Here is a 13,308-nt window from a genome sequence, read left to right as displayed (position 1 = left end):
GCTGAGTACATGTATATAGCTGAGTACATGTATATAGCTGGGTACATGTATATAGATGGGTACTGGGTACATGTATATAGCTGGGTACATGTATATAGCTGGGTACATGTATATAGCTGAGTACATGTATATAGCTGGGTACATGTATATAGCCGAGTACATGTATATAGCTGGGTACATGTATATAGCTGAGTACATGTATATAGCTGGGTACATGTATATAGCTGAGTACATGTATATAGCTGGGTACATGTATATAGCTGAGTACATGTATATAGCTGAGTACATGTATATAGCTGAGTACATGTATATAGCGGGGTACATGTATATAGCCGAGTACATGTATATAGCTGGGTACATGTATATAGCTGAGTACATGTATATAGCCGGGTACATGTATATAGCTGAGTACATGTATATAGCTGAGTACATGTATATAGCTGAGTACATGTATATAGCTGAGTACATGTATATAGCTGGGTACATGTATATAGCTGGGTACATGTATATAGCTGAGTACATGTATATAGCTGAGTACATGTATATAGCTGGGTACATGTATATAGCTGGGTACATGTATATAGCGGGGTACATGTATATAGCCGAGTACATGTATATAGCCGGGTACATGTATATAGCCGAGTACATGTATATAGCTGGGTACATGTATATAGCTGAGTACATGTATATAGCTGGGTACATGTATATAGCTGAGTACATGTATATAGCTGAGTACATGTATATAGCGGGGTACATGTATATAGCCGAGTACATGTATATAGCCGGGTACATGTATATAGCCGAGTACATGTATATAGCCGAGTACATGTATATAGCCGAGTACATGTATATAGCTGGGTACATGTATATAGCTGAGTACATGTGTATAGCTGAGTACATGTATATAGCTGAGTACATGTATATAGCTGGGTACATGTATATAGCTGGGTACATGTATATAGCCGAGTACATGTATATAGCTGAGTACATGTATATAGCTGGGTACATGTATATAGCTGAGTACATGTGTATAGCTGAGTACATGTATATAGCTGAGTACATGTATATAGCTGGGTACATGTATATAGCGGGGTACATGTATATAGCCGAGTACATGTATATAGCCGGGTACATGTATATAGCCGAGTACATGTATATAGCCGAGTACATGTATATAGCTGAGTACATGTATATAGCTGAGTACATGTATATAGCTGAGTACATGTATACTGTATAGCTGGGTACATGTATATAGCTGGGTACATGTATATAGCTGGGTACATGTGTATAGCTGAGTACATGTATATAGCTGGGTACATGTATATAGCTGAGTACATGTATACTGTATAGCTGGGTACATGTATATAGCTGAGTACATGTATATAGCTGGGTACATGTATATAGCTGAGTACATGTATATAGCCGAGTACATGTATATAGCTGGGTACATGTATATAGCTGGGTACATGTATATAGCTGGGTACATGTGTATAGCTGAGTACATGTATATAGCTGAGTACATGTATATAGCTGAGTACATGTATATAGCTGGGTACATGTGTATAGCCGAGTACATGTATATAGCCGAGTACATGTATATAGCTGGGTACATGTATATAGCCGAGTACATGTATATAGCCGAGTACATGTATATAGCTGAGTACATGTATATAGCTGGGTACATGTATATAGCTGAGTACATGTATACTGTATAGCTGGGTACATGTATATAGCTGGGTACATGTATATAGCTGGGTACATGTGTATAGCTGAGTACATGTATATAGCCGAGTACATGTATATAGCCGAGTACATGTATATAGCCGAGTACATGTATATAGCCGAGTACATGTGTATAGCTGAGTACATGTATATAGCTGGGTACATGTATATAGCTGGGTACATGTATATAGCTGGGTACATGTATATAGCTGAGTACATGTATATAGCTGAGTACATGTATATAGCTGAGTACATGTATATAGCGGGGTACATGTATATAGCCGAGTACATGTATATAGCTGGGTACATGTATATAGCTGAGTACATGTATATAGCTGGGTACATGTATATAGCTGAGTACATGTATATAGCTGGGTACATGTATATAGCTGAGTACATGTATATAGCTGAGTACATGTATATAGCTGAGTACATGTATATAGCGGGGTACATGTATATAGCCGAGTACATGTATATAGCTGGGTACATGTATATAGCTGAGTACATGTATATAGCCGGGTACATGTATATAGCCGAGTACATGTATATAGCTGGGTACATGTATATAGCTGAGTACATGTATATAGCTGGGTACATGTATATAGCTGAGTACATGTATATAGCTGAGTACATGTATATAGCTGAGTACATGTATATAGCGGGGTACATGTATATAGCCGAGTACATGTATATAGCCGGGTACATGTATATAGCCGGGTACATGTATATAGCCGAGTACATGTATATAGCCGAGTACATGTATATAGCCGAGTACATGTATATAGCTGGGTACATGTATATAGCTGAGTACATGTACAGTATATAGCTGAGTACATGTATATAGCTGGGTACATGTATATAGCTGGGTACATGTATATAGCCGAGTACATGTATATAGCTGAGTACATGTATATAGCTGGGTACATGTATATAGCTGAGTACATGTGTATAGCTGAGTACATGTATATAGCTGAGTACATGTATATAGCTGGGTACATGTATATAGCGGGGTACATGTATATAGCCGAGTACATGTATATAGCCGGGTACATGTATATAGCCGAGTACATGTATATAGCCGAGTACATGTATATAGCTGAGTACATGTATACTGTATAGCTGGGTACATGTATATAGCTGGGTACATGTATATAGCTGGGTACATGTGTATAGCTGAGTACATGTATATAGCTGAGTACATGTATATAGCTGAGTACATGTATATAGCTGGGTACATGTGTATAGCCGAGTACATGTATATAGCCGAGTACATGTATATAGATGGGTACATGTATATAGCTGGGTACATGTATATAGCTGAGTACATGTGTATAGCTGAGTACATGTATATAGCTGAGTACATGTATATAGCTGAGTACATGTATATAGCTGGGTACATGTGTATAGCCGGGTACATGTATATAGCTGGGTACATGTGTATAGCTGAGTACATGTATATAGCTGAGTACATGTATATAGCTGGGTACATGTATATAGCTGAGTACATGTATATAGCTGAGTACATGTATATAGCCGGGTACATGTATATAGCTGAGTACATGTATATAGCTGAGTACATGTGTATAGCTGAGTACATGTATATAGCTGGGTACATGTATATAGCTGGGTACATGTATATAGCTGAGTACATGTATATAGCTGAGTACATGTATATAGCCGGGTACATGTATATAGCCGAGTACATGTATATAGCCGAGTACATGTATATAGCTGAGTACATGTGTATAGCTGAGTACATGTATATAGCTGGGTACATGTATATAGCTGAGTACATGTATATAGATGGGTACATGTATATAGCTGGGTACATGTATATAGCTGGGTACATGTATATAGCTGGGTACATGTATATAGCTGGGTACATGTATATAGCTGAGTACATGTATATAGCTGGGTACATGTATATAGCTGGGTACATGTATATAGCTGAGTACATGTATATAGCTGGGTACATGTATATAGCTGGGTACATGTATATAGCTGAGTACATGTATATAGCTGGGTACATGTATATAGCCGGTGTGAGACAGTGACAGGTCTCACTCAGGTTAGAGGCAAGGAAGGGGTGGATAGTTCGGTCCACACCCCTGTTCCACCACAGGTGAGAGAAGCTGGAGGTCCTCAGCCTGGCACAAAGCACCTCCCAGAGTGTCAGAAAGGGGGGAGTGTGGTACCTGTGGACAGAGGCCTGGAGGCTCTGCCTGTGTGGTCTCAGCCAGGCAAGGCTGAGGGACCACAAAGCTGGGTGGTAGCCTGGAGTTGGGGGACGCAGCGATGCCTGGGAGGGTCGCAGGGCCATAGTCAGGCAGACTACTGAGCCCCAATCCCCCACAAGAAATACTGAACTGGAGGCAGTGGGCGCACTGGGCTCTGTACAGCCAGGAGGCTGTGGGACATTGGCTGAAAAAGCCGCACGAGTTCACAGGGTGTGAACTGGGCCCTAGGTGAGTCAGGAAACTTTATGTTTAGTTAGAGCCTGGACGGGCGAGTGTTTATTATTTTGTCATTTTATTGTTGCTGGTGTTGAACAATAAATACACAGTTTGGACCTGAAACCTGGTGTCCTAAAGGCGTATCTGTGAGAATGACCCCCAAATAAGAGGCGATCCCTTACAATTGGTGGAGGATGCGGGCAGTTGTCCATGAGAGAAGGGCAACGGTCGGTTGCTAGGGGCAACGCTGAGACTGCAGGTGCTGCTAAAAGCTGTTTTTGCCGTGTGTGGCGTTAAAGGAACGGAAGCTTTTTTTTGTCCAGTGGAGCAGGTGCTGCTCATAAGAGTGTGAACTATTTTGCTGTGGTGCAAGTAAAACTGCAGTGAATTAAAGGGCCAGTAGCCCAGCAAAAGTGGACTTGTGGCTGAAAGCTTTTCCTGCTACCATGGGTCTCGGGGAAGAGTACTTCCGGCGGCGCTGGCGCATACAGCAGGCAGAAGAAATGCCCATAGCAATTGGCTACACTAAAAATGAATTGGCAAAATTTGATGCAGAGCGAGAGGCTTTGGAGGCGCAGTTGCAGCTGGCCTTGAGAAATGGGTTCTCAACATTGTATGGACCCTGGACAAAGTTCCAAGAGGTTGGTGGTGTGCCGGGACTATCGGGGGAAAAGAAAAGATATGCCGTTGCCAAGGGCAACCGTCGGGAAGACAAAGAGGGGGAGAGCGGTGCGGTTCTCAGGAGTGCATATCCTCCCTGCGACTGTGTCCGGAGTCCTAGAGAGGAAGTGCGGAGGTGCGGTAAGGCTGTTGCTAGGAGCGACCACAACCTTGATGAGTCCGCGGGAGAGGATGTCACTGCTTTACCAGAATGGCTGATTACAAAGGGTAAGACTGTTCCTGTTATTAACCATGTGGCAGAGCCAGTGACAGTGAGCCGGTGGCGGGGGATACGTGGCAGAGCCAGTGGCAGTGAGCTGGCGGCAGGGGATACGTGGCAGAGCCAGTGACAGTGAGCCGGCGGCAGGGGATACGTGGCAGAGCCAGTGGCAGTGAGCCGGCGGCGGGGGATACGTGGCAGAGCCAGTGACAGGGAGCCGGCGGCGGGGGATACGTGGCAGAGCCAGTGACAGTGAGCCGGCGGCGGGGGATACGTGGCAGAGCCAGTGGCAGTGAGCCGGCGGCAGGGGATACGTGGCAGAGCCAGTGGCAGTGAGCCGGCGGCGGGGGATACGTGGCAGAGCCAGTGACAGGGAGCCGGCGGCGGGGGATACGTGGCAGAGCCAGTGACAGTGAGCCGGCGGCGGGGGATACGTGGCAGAGCCAGTGACGGTGAGCCGGCGGCAGGGGATATCTGCTGGGCCGGTAGGTGATAAGTCACACAGAGAAGGAACCGTGTCTGAACAGGCGGATAAGCCGGCTGTGATCGCTCCCTCGCAGAAACCCGCAGGGGAGAAGGTTTCTGTGTTTCCTCAGTTGCCCATGACCAAAGCTAGTTTTGGGATGACTAGGATCTGGGATCCCATGCTAGCCCGGGTAAAGGGCAGCACAATATTGAAACCAGAGACTGATAAAATATTAAAGGTGCTAGACAGTCGTGCGGAGAAGGACTATCCGCTGATTTTCACTGAGCGCGAGACTCCAATGAGAACAGAGACTGATGAACTTGATGTTACAGATACGCTCCTGCATGAGGGAGTGTTGGGCCGTGATATCGGTTTATTGCTGTGGGGTAAGGTAGACACTTCTGCAGATAGTGACGAAACTCCTGCAGAACCTGTACCTGTCCCTTTAAGTGAGGATCTAAGGGAGCTGCACTTTGACCTGCATGGGGAAAGAATATTGACCATTGGAAACAATGGTGCTGGTCAAGTGCAAGGTGATGGTGACAAAAGTGCGGAAATGCATAAGGAAAATGTGATGTCATATGAAATATGTGGTGACAGTGATATAACTTTTCCGTTGCAGGTTGTGGTCAGGGGAGAAGCGCCCCCTGGTGGTAAAAATGTAAATGATGATGAAACTTTATTTTCTGCATCTGCTATGTTCCATGAAGCGCGATATGACGTAATCAAAAGGTTTGAAGACGTGCATATAAGTAGTGTGGAGCAAAGCCCAGCTCCAGCTCAGTGTTTGAAGGTGCAGGAAAATAGGATCGGGTTAGAGGGTGTACCACACGGACCAGAGGTGGAAATGCAGTCTCCACAATGTTGGTCGGTTACTAAGGAAGTGTCCCAGGTGGGGATTAGCTCATCGGTGCCCCTAGAGGTCAGAATTAATAATGACACGAGCGGTATAGGTGACGTATGTGCTGTGACCGACTCAGAGAGTGAAGCTACCATGTCAAGGTCCTGCGAAACAAAGGTGGTTACTAGTAGTGACCAGACAGTTATATCTGACGAGATGGGAATTAAGTCGGGTGACATCAGCCTAGGGTCTGAGGTCCATGTCCAGGCAGTTGTAGGTGACCTGACACGACAGTACAGCTGCAAACAGGAGGATGATCTCTCTATCTCCTCACGCTCCCTAGAAACGTTAGAGACAGGACTAGCTGTCTTCACAGAGCAACTGAAGAAGGTTTCAGAAAGGGCAAAGAAAGAGAATGGTGATACTCCTACATCTGCTGCAGCAGAGCCGAGCAAGGAGCAGCTGAAACCGGAGGCCAAAAAGCGGGGCACTTCCCACAAGCTTGTGCAAAAAGCTGAAAAGAAACTGCTGAAAAACATGGAGTTGGTGGTTCAGCGCCTGGAGAAACAGGGTGTGACTTACAAAAAGGTGGAGAAAACAAAGAACAAACTTCAGCGAGGATTGGATGATCTGATGGTGGACCTGGACCACCAGAAGCAAGTTATGTCTAATCCAGCGAAGAAACAGGAGAAGTGTGACTGGCTCCTAGCTGAAGAGAAATGCATCTCTGCTCGATATGGTGAAAAAAGTGACCAAACAGAGACTGATGCTTGGGAAAAGGAGACCAAGGCCCTCTCCTTGGCTAGAGCCCTGGAAGAAGCGCTTGAGGAGCATGCTGAATTGGAGAGGCTGAACAAGCAACTCAGAGCAGAGACTGAAAATCTCATGAGCTTAAAAGATGAGTTGGAGAAATCTAAGGGTGCTCTCAAACAGCAGGTGGAAGGTGAGAAACCTGAAGAGGAGAGTTCTCTGGAAGACGTCAAGAAGCCAGAGCCTGTTAAAAATGGGACTGGAGAGGGTGGCACTGTGGTGCTGGCTGTGGCAGAGAAGATGGAAGATGCTTCTGCTAAACCAGTTGATGGGGCTGATGTGGATGCCGAAGACCACAGACCCGTGGTAGCGTGTAGCCTAGGCCTGGAAGATGTCCCCTCTGCATACAAGGCCTTCCAAATAGCCAGCAGGCTGCTGGGGAAGAAGTACAAGGAGGTGAACGATAAGTTTTCGGATCCGGGCTATTACAATGGCCTGTATCTCCTGACTCCTCCACAAAATGAGAACAGGGTCCTGGATGAGCCTCTGGAGAAAATAAAAGAAGACGAGGAGTCTGCTGAAGACCCTGGTGCCTCCTGCCTCAATGAGAAAGAGGGGGAGGGGTTAACAGGGCAAGTGTATGGTGCCATGTCCGAGAAGGATGAGAAGGCGGTCAAAGAGACTGGAGACTTCAAGAAGACAAAGACTGAAAAAGTTAAGGTCGATATGTTGGTTGACATGAAGTCCCCAGGTTCTACAGAGGCCAAAGTTAAGCCAAAGGGAGCCGCGGCCAAAGTGGAAAAAGCCGCTAAAGAAGCAGAGGTCTCTAAAACTGCCATAGTAGCTGGGGTAACTACTGCTGGAAAGAAGGAAGAAGTGACCCAGATGCACGTAAAAGAAGCGAGTAGGGGCAAGCATGCTCTGCTGAAGGAGCCCTGCAAAGCAAAGGAGAAAGTCTCAGGATATGACCATGACTGGGAACAGTTCAGGCAAGAGCTGCAGCAGTCCCAGAAAGGACGTGAGGCGCATGTACAGGAGCCAGAGGATCTAAAAAGAGAGAGAGATCAAAATATACGACAGCGCATCATTATCACTCGGGAAAGAGTAAGAAAAGAGTATCTGGCCATGAGATGGGCACATGAGGCCTTTAGGCAGTTTCGGTTAGGCAAGATGTTGGTTTTGGTGATAAACCAAGCTCTGATGGCGTGGGTTTGGCAGAACAAAGGGAAGGTACGTGTCACCGAGGTTCCTGGCCTCGGTGAAATAAGAACCGGTAATTTTCTGTGTCAGCGGCAGCTAGTGCTCGCTGACACTGGGTTACTTAGTGTGGCTGTAAAGCCAATCTGGGCCGGTTCTTATTGGGAGCAGCCAAAGAGCAGGGTGGGTGGCTGTTCCCCACGTCCAGGCCAGGTCGATACCCTCTCACCAGCCTCCCGTGGTTATGCAGGTGTTCACCCTCACGGGCTTGAACAACGGGGGGGGGAATATGTGAGACAGTGACAGGTCTCACGCAGGTTAGAGGCAAGGAAGGGGTGGATAGTTCGGTCCACACCCCTGTTCCACCACAGGTGAGAGAAGCTGGAGGTAATCAGCCTAGCACAAAGCACCTCCCAGAGTGTCAGAAAGGGGGGAGTGTGGTACCTGTAGACAGAGGCCTGGAGGCTCTGTCTGTGTGGTCTCAGCTGGGCAAGGCTGAGGGACCACAAAGCTGGGCGATAGCCTGGAGTTGGGGGACGCAGCGACGCCTGGGAGGGTCGCAGGGCCATAGTCAGGCAGACTACTGAGCCCCAATCCCCCACAAGAAATACTGAACTGGAGGCAGTGGGCGTACTGTGCTCTGTACAGCCAGGAGGCTGGGGGACATTGGCTGAAAAAGCCGCACGAGTTCACAGGGTGTGAACTGGGCCCTAGGTGAGTCAGGAAACTCTGTGTTTAGTTAGAGCCTGGACGGGCGAGTGTTTATTATTTTGTCATTTTATTGTTGCTGGTGTTGAACAATAAATACACTGTTTGGACCTGAAACCTGGTGTCCTAAAGGCGTATCTGTGAGAATGACCCCCAAATAAGAGGCGATCCCTTACACCGGGTACATGTATATAGCTGGGTACATGTATATAGCTGGGTACATGTACAAAGCCCCGGGTGCCGGCTCTGACTGGGGCCAGCAGGCCCAGAAGCAATAAGCGCTTCCATCAATACAGATGGAAGCGCTCATTGCTGAAGCGCTGACACCCGTGACCCAGTCCCACATACTGCGGTGGGGCAGGGAGCAGAGCGCATAGTTCCCTTCCCTGCCGCCAAAGCCTATGCGGTAGTGAAATCCTGGCGCAGGCGCGCGTGATGACGTCATTGAGCGCGCCTGTGCCGGGACTCAGCAGCACAGTGCTGGGACTCTGCGAGCAAGCGCAGGTAAGTATTTAGCTTTTAAGGTTTTTTCTTTTATGTGCCAACTTTGGGGGACATGAGGGGACCGGAGTGCACACAGCACAGAGGACGTGTGGGGGCAAACTTTTATTTTATTTTATAATGTGCCAACTTTGGGGGACATGAGGGGGGTGCACACAGGAGGACGTGGGGGGAATATGGTGGGATACTGTGTGGCACAGTGGGGGGCAGTTGATTATGGAAGGGATAGCAATGTAAGGGACACTACTGTGTGGGGGGCAGCGTGGGGGACACTACTGTGTGGGGGGCAGTGTGGGGGACACTACTGTGTGGGGGGCAGCGTGGGGGACACTACTGTGTGGGGGGCAGCGTGGGGGACACTACTGTGTGGGGGGCAGCGTGGGGGACACTACTGTGTGGAGGACAAGATAGCTGGGTACATGTGTATAGCTGGGTACATGTGTATAGCTGGGTACATGTATATAGCTGGGTACATGTATATAGCTGAGTACATGTGTATAGCCGGGTACATGTGTATAGCTGGGTACATGTATATAGCTGGGTACATGTGTATAGCCGGGTACATGTATATAGCCGGGTACATGTGTATAGCCGAGTACATGTGTATAGCTGGGTACATGTATATAGCTGGGTACATGTGTATAGCCGGGTACATGTATATAGCTGAGTACATGTATATAGCTGAGTACATGTATATAGCCGAGTACATGTATATAGCCGAGTACATGTATATAGCTGAGTACATGTATATAGCTGAGTACATGTATATAGCTGGGTACATGTGTATAGCTGGGTACATGTATATAGCTGGGTACATGTGTATAGCCGGGTACATGTATATAGCCGAGTACATGTGTATAGCTGGGTACATGTGTATAGCTGGGTACATGTGTATAGCTGGGTACATGTGTATAGCTGGGTACATGTATATAGCTGGGTACATGTATATAGCCGGGTACATGTGTATAGCTGAGTACATGTGTATAGCTGGGTACATGTGTATAGCTGGGTACATGTATATAGCTGGGTACATGTATATAGCCGGGTACATGTGTATAGCTGAGTACATGTATATAGCTGAGTACATGTATATAGCTGGGTACATGTATATAGCCGGGTACATGTGTATAGCTGGGTACATGTGTATAGCTGGGTACATGTGTATAGCTGGGTACATGTGTATAGCTGGGTACATGTATATAGCTGGGTACATGTGTATAGCTGGGTACATGTGTATAGCTGGGTACATGTATATAGCTGGGTACATGTATATAGCTGGGTACATGTATATAGCCGGGTACATGTGTATAGCTGGGTACATGTGTATAGCTGGGTACATGTGTATAGCTGGGTACATGTGTATAGCTGGGTACATGTATATAGCTGGGTACATGTGTATAGCTGGGTACATGTATATAGCCGAGTACATGTGTATAGCTGGGTACATGTATATAGCCGAGTACATGTGTATAGCTGGGTACATGTATATAGCTGGGTACATGTGTATAGCTGGGTACATGTATATAGCCGAGTACATGTGTATAGCTGGGTACATGTATATAGCCGAGTACATGTATATAGCTGGGTACATGTATATAGCTGGGTACATGTGTATAGCTGGGTACATGTATATAGCTGGGTACATGTATATAGCTGAGTACATGTGTATAGCTGGGTACATGTATATAGCCGAGTACATGTGTATAGCCGGGTACATGTGTTTAGCTGCGCCAGGATTTCACTACCGCATAGGCTTCGGCGGCAGGGCAGGGAACTATGCGCCCCGCTCCCTGCCCCACTGCAGTATGTGGGACTGGGTCACGGGCGTCAGCGCTTCAGCAATGAGCGCTGCCATCTGTATTGATGGAAGCGCTTATTGCTTCTGGGCCTGCTGGCCCCCCGTCAGAGCCGGCACCCGGGGCTTTGTACATGTACTCGGCTATATACATGTGCCCGGCTATATACATGTACCCGGCTATATACATGTACTCTGCTAGGTACCACACTCCCCCCTTTCTGACACTCTGGGAGGTGCTTTGTGCCAGGCTGAGGACCTCCAGCTTCTCTCACCTGTGGTGGAACAGGGGTGTGGACCGAACTATCCACCCCTTCCTTGCCTCTAACCTGAGTGAGACCTGTCACTGTCTCACACCGGCTATATACATGTACCCAGCTATATACATGTACCCAGCTATATACATGTACCCAGCTATATACATGTACTCAGCTATATACATGTACCCAGCTATATACATGTACCCAGCTATATACATGTACTCAGCTATATACATGTACCCAGCTATATACATGTACCCAGCTATATACATGTACCCAGCTATATACATGTACCCAGCTATATACATGTACCCAGCTATATACATGTACCCGGCTATATACATGTACCCAGCTATATACATGTACCCAGCTATATACATGTACCCAGCTATATACATGTACTCAGCTATATACATGTACTCAGCTATATACATGTACCCAGCTATACACATGTACCCGGCTATATACATGTACCCAGCTATATACATGTACCCAGCTATATACATGTACTCAGCTATATACATGTACTCAGCTATATACATGTACCCAGCTATACACATGTACCCAGCTATATACATGTACTCAGCTATATACATGTACTCAGCTATATACATGTACTCGGCTATATACATGTACTCGGCTATATACATGTACCCGGCTATATACATGTACTCAGCTATATACATGTACCCAGCTATATACATGTACCCAGCTATACACATGTACCCAGCTATACACATGTACCCAGCTATATACATGTACCCAGCTATATACATGTACCCAGCTATATACATGTACCCAGCTATATACATGTACTCAGCTATATACATGTACTCAGCTATATACATGTACCCGGCTATATACATGTACTCGGCTATACACATGTACCCGGCTATATACATGTACCCGGCTATACACATGTACCCGGCTATATACAGGTCCTTCTCAAAAAATCTGCATATTGTGATAAAGTTCATTATTTTCTGTAATGTGCTGATAAACATTAGACTTTCATATATTTTAGATTCATTACACACAACTGAAGTAGTTCACGCCTTTTATTGTTTTAATATTGATGATTTTGGCCACAGCTCATGAAAACCCAAATCCTATCTAAAAAAATTATCATATTTCATCCGACCAATAAAAGAAAAGTGTTTTGTTTTTTTTTTAAACTCGTTTTATTGAAAAAGAGTAACAAGGCACATACATGGCATAGACACATACATGGCATAGACACATACATGGCATAGACACATACATGGCATAGACACATACATGGCATAGACACATACATGGCATAGACATATGCATATCGTAAAATCGCATACAGTAGGCTACAGCAAGTACAATGAAACATACCGAAATGTCATACAATACAGTACAATAAATAAAGAGTACACCGTTGCACAGAAGTCATCACTTCCCTCCCTTCCCGAGCACAGTGTGGACAATCAAAGCATCGAAGCAAAATAGAGAAAACCTAGAGGCTCTTTGCCCCCTCAGGGGTTGTCTGACCTTACAGAATTGGACGATGTGGTTAGAGCAGAGTCGCACCATAAACCCCAAACCTTCTGAAATTTGTCAGGGCACTTCCTATTCACATATAGTACTTTTTCGTATGGGATGATCTGGTTCACTAGCCTCTTCCAGATTCCCACAGTAGGAAGATCCTCCGCCATCCATTTTAGGGCTATCACCTTGCGGGCCATAAACAGGGATTCACTGAGGAATA

Source organism: Bufo gargarizans, chromosome 7 (genome assembly GCF_014858855.1).
Source record: "Bufo gargarizans isolate SCDJY-AF-19 chromosome 7, ASM1485885v1, whole genome shotgun sequence".
Taxonomy (NCBI): Eukaryota; Metazoa; Chordata; class Amphibia; order Anura; family Bufonidae; genus Bufo; species Bufo gargarizans.
This window is presented reverse-complemented; position numbering follows the sequence as displayed.